Below are 11,394 nucleotides of genomic sequence, written 5' to 3'. Positions count from 1 at the left end.
AAGGGAATTGGCTGAGGTAGTTGCCATGACCCAGTCAAAATCTGAGAACCTGGGCCCCATTGAGAAGTGTGATTCCAGGGCCCTGGAATTGAGAGCCTTCTGGGCTTTCTCATTATTAAGGTACTTAAAAGGAGTATAGATAGGAAGATCTCAGTTATGATTTGAATATGGTGAGATGCTTAGCTAAAAAATAAAATTAAGGTGTGAGGCAGAGAATGAAGTGGGAAAGGGAAAGGTAGAATGGGACAAAGAGACAAGGATTTTTACGGTGGAGGGAAAGAATGGGGACTTAGGGGAGAGCACTTAAAGCTTTGTGTATCAGCAAGCACCCCTGCGTCCCTAGGGTGGCTGCCAACACAGGTTCTTAGATATGCTTTGTTAAAGGAAAGCAAATCAAAATGGGTTAACAAGCTTACTTTAATCAGTCAGATATATATCATTTACCTTGTTCAGGGGAAAAAGGTCAGCACCCTGAACTTCAAAGTATACAGGCAGAATTATCAAGACAGAGAAACAGATCAAGTAGACAAGTTTCCAAACTATGCAACCATTACATCCATACCAAATCAACATCTGGGTTATTCAAAGTTGGGGGGCTCTCAACAATGGCTTCCCAGAGTCCCATCTGATCAAATCACAGAACACTTCTCAAAGTGAGCCCCAAAACAAAGCCTCAAATCAGGATCTATATAGCCTTCTCCTGGCTCAGAGAATGTAACAACCCTCTGGACCCACTGGCCAATCAAAAAGTATCTACTGAAAAACAAGCCTCCCATCCCAGGCTCCAGGTGCACTTTAGCCTAGGGTCAGGGAAGATCTGAAAAATTTACATTCCCTTTACACTTTGTCTCATAGGAATTGACTCAAAAAGGGAATAAAATACATATTCAGTTGGTTATAAAAACCTATATTACCCTGAAGGAAAATGAGAGGGGAATGGGATAAGAGAAATGATAGGAGAGGGCAGATTCGGGGAGACAGTAGTCATTGGTCAAGTACTATTGAGGATAGAGAGTGTGAAAGATGAGAGTAGGATAAACAATGGTGAAAAATAGGATGGGGAGAATTCATAGCTGTGAATAAATTTTACATCAAATTTCTCTGATAAAGCCTTCTTTTATAAAATATAGATAATTGAGTCAATTTATAAAAATGAGAACCAATCGCCAACTGAAAAATACACAAGGGATATGATCAGGCAGTTTTCAGATGAACTAATCAATGGTGCCTAGAATCACATGAAACAGTGCTCTAAATCACTATTGATTAAGGAAATGTCAATTAAAATACCTCTGAGATACCCTGTGAGGCACTACCCTAACTCTATCAGATAGGCTAATTGACAGAAAAAGAAAATGACAAATGTTGGAGGGGATGTGTCAAAGTTGAAACACTAATACACTGTTGGTCGATTTATGAACTGATTCAAACATTGTGGAGTACCATTTGGAACTATGTTCAAAGGACTATAATACCTTGTATACACTTTATCCAACAATGCTACCACTAGGTCAGTATTCCAAAGATATTTTAAAAAAGGGAAAGGATCTACGTGTTTGTGTACCAACATACACATATATACATATACGTATACACATACATATGCACACATATGTGTATGTATGTATGCATACATACATGCTTACATAATCCACACACAGATATATCTCAGATCTTTTAGTGGTGGCAATGAATTGGAAATTGAAGGGTTGCCCATCAGTTGGGGAGTGATTGATCAAATTGAGGCATACAATTGTGATGGATTACTATTGTCTATGAGAGATGATGAAAAGGATGCTTTCATAAAAACCCAGAAAAAATGTCATGAGTGCAATAAGCAAAATTCACTGAACTTTGGACACAGTAAAAATATTTTATGATTATCATCTGTGTCTAATTCAGCTATTCTCAGGATTACATTAATCCAAGAAAATTCTGAAGGACTTGTGATGAAAAATATTATCTCCAGAGAAAGAATTAAGGGAGTCTGAATGCATATCAAAGCATAGTTATTGTTTTTTTACTCTTTTTCTTTTTTTTGTCTTTGTTTTCTTTCACAACATGACTAATATGGAAATATGGTGTGCATGACTGCACATGTATAACCAATATCAAATTGCTTCCCATCTCAAGGATGGAATGAGAGAATTTGGAACACAATTTTTTTTAAATTTCAAAAATGGTTTTTAGATGTAATTGGGCAAAACTAAAATATTTGATAAATTAAAACAAAAAAAACAATGGCAAGATAAGGTCCAAGTGAAAGGGAAGAATGTAGGATATTATGTAAAATCATTTGAAAATGGAATCACTGTTGGCTATAATGCTTTCTCTTTCTAACTACAGTGATGATGGTTTTGATTTGTGAGAGTTTACTGAGTAAATTCACTTGTGTTTTCCCGGATGCCATCTTAGCCGGTTTCTTATGTAACTGCATATTTATATTCATTCACTGACATTAAACTCAGGCTAAAACTCACCTTGAGTTTCTTAAATCTGATTTCCCTAGTAACAGTGAAAATTTCTGTACCACGAGTAACACTGCCCTGTTAGTTAAAATTTGTATATCATAGATTTCTCATCAATGCTAAAAAATGTGGTATACTGACAAATTTTTATTGAACATTATGAAGCTTATGTATTACATTTCTTCTTATGTCATTATCCTCAATTTATACATTAGGAAACCGAGTGAGGACTGAGATAAATTATTTTTCAAAGTTCTATAGCTAGAAAAAGGTACATATTTGCCTAGCCGTACCTATATAAAACAAAGCCTTCAGGAATATGAACATCTTTTGGAGGTATCTTAGACCCTTGCATTACTCAGAAGAACCAAATCTATGAAAGTTAGTCATGGGACAAGGATGCTCTTACTTGGTACAATCTTCTCTGGTGCTGCCAACTTCATTCAGCATCAGTTCATGTAAGTCTTTCTAGGATTTTCTCCAGTCCACCTGCTCATCATTTTTTATGTAACAATAGAATTCCATTATATTCCTATATCACATCTTTACAGCTATTAAACTGTGCATACCCTTTGATCCAGTAATAATGATGGGGTACCTGGGGTCTAGGTCAATTTGTGAAACCAACTTGTGAAACCAGTCTGTGAAATTGTAACTGCAATTTGTATTGTAAAATTGTTATCTGTAAAATTCCTTTCCCAACCTCCGACTCTGCCCCTTCCCCCTATCTGCACTAGGCCTAGGCAACACCTTGGGAATCCTTTGTTCTTACTTAATCCCTCATGTCTCCTCTGGCCTGGCCCAAATCTTATCTAAACTATCTATGCATTGAGGTCCCTTATCCAATGGCAGCCTTACCCTTTAAAAGTAAAGGCATGTACCCCTCTCACTTGCAGGTACCCTAAAGGACTCTTGCCCGCTGTAATGGCATATTAATAAACTTTCTCAACTCTAACTCCAAGCAAGGCTGAGCTGAATTCTTTCCAGACGCCCTGTTGAACCTATCGATCGGGATTCCGTTTCCCCACCCCCCCAACAATATCACTTCAAAGTCTATATCCCAAGGAGATCATAAAAATGGAAGAAGAACCCACGTGTACAAAAATATTAATCACAGCTCTTTTGGCAAGGAGCTGGGAATCTAGGGGATGACCATTAATTGAGGAATGGCTGACCAAGATGTAGCCTCTGGGTGTCTAGATTGAAGTCAAGGCCAGAAGTCTCAGTGTTTCCCCTGAGTTATGCTGATGCTCACAGAGTACTCTGTGAGGAGGGGTGGTCTGGCCATTCTGATTTCTGCCTCTATGCCCCTGTGCTACTGCTCAGGCAGGCTGTTTTGTTCGGGTGATATGAGGCTTGTTGCTACCCCTCCCCCTCTTCTCAGTGATTCCCAAGCCCGAGGCTATTTCCACTACCTCAGGATTTCACTCTGGGTGGGACACTTATCTCAGGGTTTTCTAGGTAAAGGAGGGGGAATTGGAGCAGCCAGAGTTTATTTTGCCATCCAAGACCCTGGAAAACCAGGCAGGGGATTTATAAACTTCCAGTCTGTGGGTTGATAGCCCCAGGAAAAGCTGCTGTCTCTGCTTGGGGCCCCAAGCCCTCTCTTACCTGGCTCCAATGGATCCTCCTGTCCTGTGTTGAGATACTGGTGAGACGACTGCAAATTGTCCTTGGGGTGGGTCAGTCCACTGGCTGGGGCTCCTTCTTTCTCCATTCTATTCTGCTCTCTATTCTGAGCTTCTATAGCCCTGATGTGCTCCATGCTGCTGCTTCCTGGAACCATGTGGGCACTTTCCTGGGCTGAATTCTGCCATGCTCTGACTCCCAGTGGATTCTGACACTCCAAAATCTGTTCAGATTTATTTTTAAAAGTTTATTGACAGGATTCATAGAGGCACTTGGAAAAGTTACTGCTTCCATTCTGCCATCTTGGCTCCACCCCCCTTTCCTGGAAGCTTTTGATGCAGGAGTTCTAATTTCATTGTTTTCTTGCCATTCCATGCTTTGATACTTTTTGTCCCTCAAAAAGGGATGTAAGGTTTGATTGGTGTGCTTGCATTGCTTACTCTGCCTGTTCCTATTGCCATTCCATTATTTGATTTTTGAGCTCTTTGCCATTGTAGAACTCTCCTTCCAGAGAGGAGGGATTTTTCTCAAATTGCTGGGGTTTTCACAGCTGCTGCAGCTATTAATTGGTGCTCTCTCTGAAGCCCCCATAAGCTCTGGCCCACTGGCCATACACCCTAGGATCTCCAGCCAAGACAGCAATCCAGATCCAAGCAGGTTAAAGTAAGAATGATTACTCTCTCAATGGTCGCTTTGTGCCCCTCTGTTCTGCAGGCAAAGAGCTCTGGAAGCAGCCACATTGTGGCTGCACAGTCGCTGCACCTCTGTTGTCTCTCACCCCTGAGGATAGGGCTTACAGGGCTCTTGTGTCCTCTCTCCCCACTTTTAACAGAGTTCCATACTGAACTTTTACTTTGTCTTTGGTGTGTTTGAGTTGATAAGTCTGGAAAGAGCCATGGTTTCTGGTGATTCACTCTCCTGAAGTCTGCTCCAGCTGCCCACTAATTATACTTTTTAAGGAGTACTTTTTTTCAGTGGATTTTTTTTACTCACATTTGGTCCATTGTATTTTTAAGGAATTATTCCCCTCAGTCAATTTTTGTCCTTCCTTATCCAAACGGTTGACTCTCTTGCATACTTCTCATTTCTTTTTCCCAATTTTTGTTTTACCACTCCTATTTGACTTTTAAAATCCTTTTTGAGTCTTCCAAAAGCTTTTTTTTTTGTCTTTAAACCAATCCATATTCCACCCTGAGGTATCAGAGGTAGGTATATTGACAGTGTTGTCCTCTTTTGAGTTTATGTTTTGGTCTCCCCTGCTACCACAGTGATTGTATGCTCTATGCTTGTTTTTGCTTCTTATTCATCTTCTTTGCCTATTTCATGATTTTTAAAGTTGAACTCACTTGCTGGCATACAGGGAGATCTTACCCAAACTATTTGTGCTGGTGGCCAGGGGCCTAGTCAGTGACTTTGTGTGCTTGGGCCTCCGTTGCTTGTAGCAGTGATCTATTAGGGATATGGACACCTATCTGGTTATGAGTTGTGGTCCTAGTATTGTTGTCTGGGGTATACTGGATATTTTTCTTCATTTTCCTGGGGTTAAACAGAAGTACATGGAGTTCTGTCCTCTGGAGGATGCTAGTCCAGGTAGGGCTTTGTTGCAGCACCTGACAGTTCTCTGAGCTGGAGTCTGCTGGTTCCATTGGTTATGCTAAGGCACATGAGGGAAGGGAATCCTGGTGTTGGTGTTTGCCCACTCTACTACACAGGGGCTCAGCATCTCCTTCTTGTTGTTGAGGTGGCATTTACTGATGGCTTGCTGTGATGCTTCCTGTCCTAGAAGGTGTTCCCTTTTTTTCCTGAGAGAGATGGACTTTTGTTGCTTATCTTCTAAGTCTCCCAGAATAAAAGACTGTTCTAACTCTTCTTTCTGCTGGCTTCACTGTTCCAGGATTTGTTCTGGGGTGTTATTACATGATTTTTTGGAAGTGAATATAAGAGAGTGACAGCCATTTACTGCTTACTCCACCATCATTGCTCCTGGATTTCCACTACTATATCTTTTAAAATCCATTTGAAATGAAGTAGAAGATTTGAAATTATTTTCCATTCAGTGTACTAGGATTATAGCAGAGGGAGGTGAAGTGACTTGTTTCACACTTTAAAATAAAGGCAGGCTGCAGCTAGGTGGCACAGTGAATAGAGCACTAGCCCTGGAGTCAGGAGGACCTGAGTTCAAATCTGGTCTCAGACACTTAACACAAGAACTAGCATGTGACCTTGGGCAAGTCACTTAAACCCCAATTGCCCTGCAAAAATTAAAAAAAAAAATAAAAAGACAGCTTAGAACCCCATTATTATGATTACAAAGCACTGAGATTTCTGGCTTTGAGTTAGCTCCAATATTTCTGGCAGAGAAATAGGGCAACTGAGATCCTACTCCACTTACCTAACAAAGAACAATAGGTTTTGGCATCAAACTATATATGGTGCCTGGAAATACACTGTTATTTGATCTCCCCATGCCTTAAAGATTTTTCAGTGAGAGTAAATCTAAGAAAAAAATATAATGTTAACCTTATCCAAAGGTAAAAGAACAATAGGTATTATGTAAACATGTAGAAAAATAATGCAGATAGCTTACTTCCACCAAATAATAGAGCTCGGTATATTGAAGATACATTTCAGAAATGGTCCGGAGAAAGAAAGCAAAAAACCATCTATTACCTTGGGGACAAGTCTCAGAACCAATATACCTCATCACCTGGTTGTTTAGAAGTTGGCCTCAGCCAAATATTTAAATACCTCATCATTTGGTACTTAGGTAGGACAAATGATTGATGAAAATTGATTTCTTTCACTTTCACATTTTGAGAAAGAGGAAATCTTTTTATTCCTTCAAATGCCATTCAGCTCAGAGGGATAATTAGAATCAATTATGCTTTGATTGATTTGCTTTTGTTTGAAGCACTAGTATTGAATTTTCTCAATGCTTGAAGAAGGAGTGGCATGGGGTGGGGTGGAAGAATGTGTACTTGTTTGTGTAGATCTCAGTGAGGAAATTATGCTCTTTTCTATAGTGATTTTTATCAGAGTCTTGGATGAAGGCATACATACCATATTTCTCATATTTACAGAAGACCAAAAACTGGGAAGGATAACTTGCATGTCAAATGATAGGCAGGAAATGAAAGGAACTCACTAGAGTATAATGGAATAAAATGAAATTTAAAAGTGACGAATATAAAATCCTTTTCTTACTTTGAAAAAAATGTTGAAAAGCACCAGCTCCATGAGGGCATGACTTGTCCAGCAGTTCATGAAAACAATATGTCAGTACTCTGGAATACTCTAATTTCAATAAGAACCAAAATTATTTCATGTCAGTTAAAAATCAAAACAAAATAATACAAATTTAGTCTTTATCTATGGAGAGACCTGGTACTCTTTCTCTGTCCTGTCCTCAGTAGAATATATATATAGAATATTATGTTCATTTTGAAGTTCTATATTTTATAAAATGTCCAGATGATCACAACCTTTCCATATAAGAAAATTCGTGTTGTTTAGAACACAAAAGAGAAAATCTAAGTAAGTTATGATATCTAAATTTAAACAAAGTGCTATAATTATTAAAAGGAATTACATTTGTTCTACTTGATTTCAAATGGCAGAACTACAAGTAATGGGTATAAGTTTCAGGGAGCCAGGAAAAAAAAAATCTTACTAGTTGGATATTTCTAACAGTGGAGACATATACCTTAGGAAGTTGGTTTTATTCTGACAGAGGATTTAAGCAAATTTTAGCTTTGCTTTTTATGGCTAAATACTCACAAATTTATCCAAAGGGAGACATCCTTCCTCATGCAAAGACACTTTTAAAAAATAATTGTGCAATCAGGTGCAGCCAAAATGGAGGAGTAAAAGCAGGAACTTGCTTAAGCTCCTCCACTAACTACCTCCAATACCTGCAAAATATGACTCTAACGGGGCAACCAGGTAGCAAAGCGAGTAAGAGCACTGGCTCCAGTGTTGAGAAGACCTGGAGATCGAATCCCAGCCTCAGAGACTTAGCACCCACCCAGAAACACCTGGCCGTGTAACCTTGAGCAAGTTACTTAACCCCAATTGCTTAGGGGCGGCCAGGTGGCTCAGCGAGTAAGAGCACCGGCTCCAGTGTCGGGATGAACTGGATCGAATCCGGGCTCAGATACTCAGCACCACACCCAGAAATAATAACTGGCTGTGTAACCTTGAGCAAGTCACTTAACCCCAATTGCTTAAAAAAAATACTACTCTAAACAAATTTTAGAAGTACAGAGCCCACAAAGTGACAGATAGAAACAAATCTCCTGCTCAAGGCAGCCTGGCAGGCTGACAGGAAGGGTCTATTGCACTGAGCTGGGAGCTAAGAACAGTCCTGCATAAGTTGTGGGGGCCCAGACCTGGGGCAGTGCCGACTGGCCAGAGAAGACTTCAGGAGAATGAATCACTGTCAGGTGTGGTGGTTTCCAGACTTCTCAACACATAAACACCAAGAAAAAATAAAAGGTCAGTGGAGAACTCTATGGGAACTGGGTGATGGAACAGAGTGGTCTGGCCCCTAGCCCTGGGACAAGAGTTTGTGAGGTGTGGAAGCTGTAGCTGCTGCCACATGGCTGCCTTTGTAGCTCCTAGGACATAGACCATAGGGGGACCAAACAACTATTGAGAGGGTAATTGCTCTTGCTTTTACCTGCTAGGATTAAAAAGATTAAAAAAAGAAATTTAAAACAATAAAACCAACAAAACCCTGTACAATCTTCCCAGTTCCTAATGTTTTTTGTCAATTTCATTTATACAAGAGGATATCATCTCTAGTCCTCCTATGTATTATAGGTAATATTGGGAATAACTGCCAGATTTGCCCTTTCCCTCTACCCTATCTTTCATTGTGCTTTCTTTTTTTTTTTATTTTTCTTTTTGGACGGAGGGGGAAGTCAGGGCAGTTGGGATTAATTGACTTGCCCAAGGTCACATGTCTAGTGTTAAGCATCTGAGACCAGATTTGAACTCAGGTTCTCCTGACTACAGGGCTGGTGCTCTGTTCACTTCGCCATCTACCAACTCCATCATTCTGCTTTCTTAAAGCATCCTTCCATAATCTGAATGCTGTAGCACTGCTGCTTTGGAAGAAGCTGGGGAACAGGAATATGAAGAAGACAATACCCTTCAAACCTCAAGATAAAGTAAGAAATATGGAGTCAGTGGAAGTACTTCATTAGGACTTTATGGGAGAAAAGCAGGCAGTTTTCCCCTAATTGTGCTAAGAATAAAATATGAAATCTAGTCCAGCAAGTTAAAGGCAATTACTACTTTAGATTTTTAAATTTGGAATAAGGTGAAAAAAAAGAATCCCTAATCTTGTATACATTCTAGTGGGAAAAGAGTAAATATCTTGGTAGAAAGTTGAACAAAAGGGTAAAGTATACATGATATTTAATAAAAAGCTAGTTCCCCACAGGATCTAAAGAGAGGTGGTGCTATAGTAGTGAAAGATGTGGAGGATCAAATTCTGACCTCATTCTTTATTAGATTTTCACCTTTGACAGTTTTATAAGTCACAGCTATAGTAATAGAGTGGAATGAAGGGGATCCATGGGGGAAAAATGATAACCTTTGAACTCTATATTGGACCAGTAGGAAAGTTCTTTCTGTGAAAAATCTCTCCTATGTCTGAGAGCTCTAGGATACAATCTTACGAACTTCTTCATTATGTCCTAGAAATCTCATCATCCTAGATCAGTTAAGTCCTGGAACTTACACCTCAGAAATACCCTCTGTGCTTGGAGGACTCACTTTCTCCTAACAATAGCACTTCCAAAACCTTCATTTAAAGAGGATAGCATCTCTTCTTTTCCCACCACAATATAGTTTTCTGGACTTCTTCATTTCCTAGAAACCTCTTCCTCTTGTAATAATGCTTCAGTCCTGGAACTCACAATTCAGAAAAACTCTCTGCTCTTGAAAGCCCTTTCATCTGGTTAGAAGGTTCTCCAAAGCTCCATTTTTGGCACACAGATCAAGTATCTGTTCATCTCTCAATAGACTTCCCTACTTAAAATTTCACCATTATGCCCCTTTACCATTTCCCTACACCTCTCTGCTTCTTTTAATGTGTAGTCTTCCTCCGTTGTATTACATATTCCTTAAGGATAGGTTTTGTCACCTTTTCTGCTTGTTTTTATATCCTAGTACTTAGCACAATACCTGGTACATGGTACGAAAATGTTTGTTAACTAATTGTGAGCCTCAGTTATAATAAGGGTAATTTATGGTAACCTGGATGTTTCTATATGGAAGCCAAGAAGAGACAATTTGAATATTGTGGAAACACAATTGGGATAACACAGGATTTGGAAGCTTCTACGCTGAGAGATAAAAGGGCTTGGAAGATGATATTCTGGAGGTCAAAGGAGCTGGGACTAAAAGCAAGTTATCACCCAAACTGAGTATCATGTACCAGGGCAAAATCTGGTCATTCAATGGAATAGAGGACTTTCATGCATTCTTGATGAAAATAGCCAGAGTTGAATAGAAAATCTGACACTCAGATACAAGAAGCAAGAGAAGCATGAACAGGTAAACAGGCAAAAGAAATCATAAGGAACTTGTCAAAGTTCAACTATTTACATTCCTACTGGAAAAACAATAATTGTAACTTATGAAACTTTTCTCAGTATTAGAATAGTTGAAGGGAATAGAAATGAATATATGTGTGTGGGTGTATGTATACATTCATATGTAGGAGGGTATATGGGTGTATGAATACATATGTGAGTGTGTGCATATATGTGTACAGGTGTACATAGAGAAAGGGCATAGGACCAAATTAATAAGAAGGTATGATACTTAAAAGAGGAAATAAAGAGGTGAGAGAGCAATATAATGAGGGCAGATGGGGAGAGATAGAATGGGGTAAATTATCTCTTATAGAAGAGGCAAGGGGCAATTGTTACAATGGAGGGGAAGAACGGGAGGGCAAAAGGGAATGAGTCAACATTATTCTCGTTGAATTTGGCTTAGGGAGAGAATGGTATGCACACTAAATAGGATATCTCACCCTATACAAGAGTAAGGGGGAAAGGGATGAGAGGGAGATGATGGAAGAGAGTGAAGGCTTAGGGGGACAGACGTTGGAAGCACACACTTTTGAAAAAGGGACAGGATCAAAGGAGAGAATAGAACAAGTGGAGGGTGGGATAGGATAAAGGGAAATACAGTCAGTCTTTCACACTATAGCCGCTATTGCTCATATATATATATATATATATATAAAGAGAGAGAGAGAGAAAGAGAGAGAGAGAGGGAGAGA

The 11,394-nt window shown here is 39.4% G+C and overlaps 1 pseudogene; it reads right to left on the bottom strand.

Moving 5' to 3' along the window:
• Positions 1 to 3,960: 3,960 nt before the first annotated feature.
• The window catches only part of LOC138172861 (small ribosomal subunit protein mS40 pseudogene), a 53,588-nt pseudogene continuing 46,154 nt past the window's right edge, over positions 3,961 to 11,394 (bottom strand).

This window comes from Petaurus breviceps, unplaced genomic scaffold, assembly GCF_028583685.1.
Source record: "Petaurus breviceps papuanus isolate PSGF00001 unplaced genomic scaffold, PetGlider_PUasm1.0 551, whole genome shotgun sequence".
Taxonomy (NCBI): domain Eukaryota; kingdom Metazoa; phylum Chordata; class Mammalia; order Diprotodontia; family Petauridae; genus Petaurus; species Petaurus breviceps.
The sequence above is the reverse complement of the archived record's forward strand: the minus strand, read 5'-3'. Positions and strand labels throughout refer to the sequence as shown.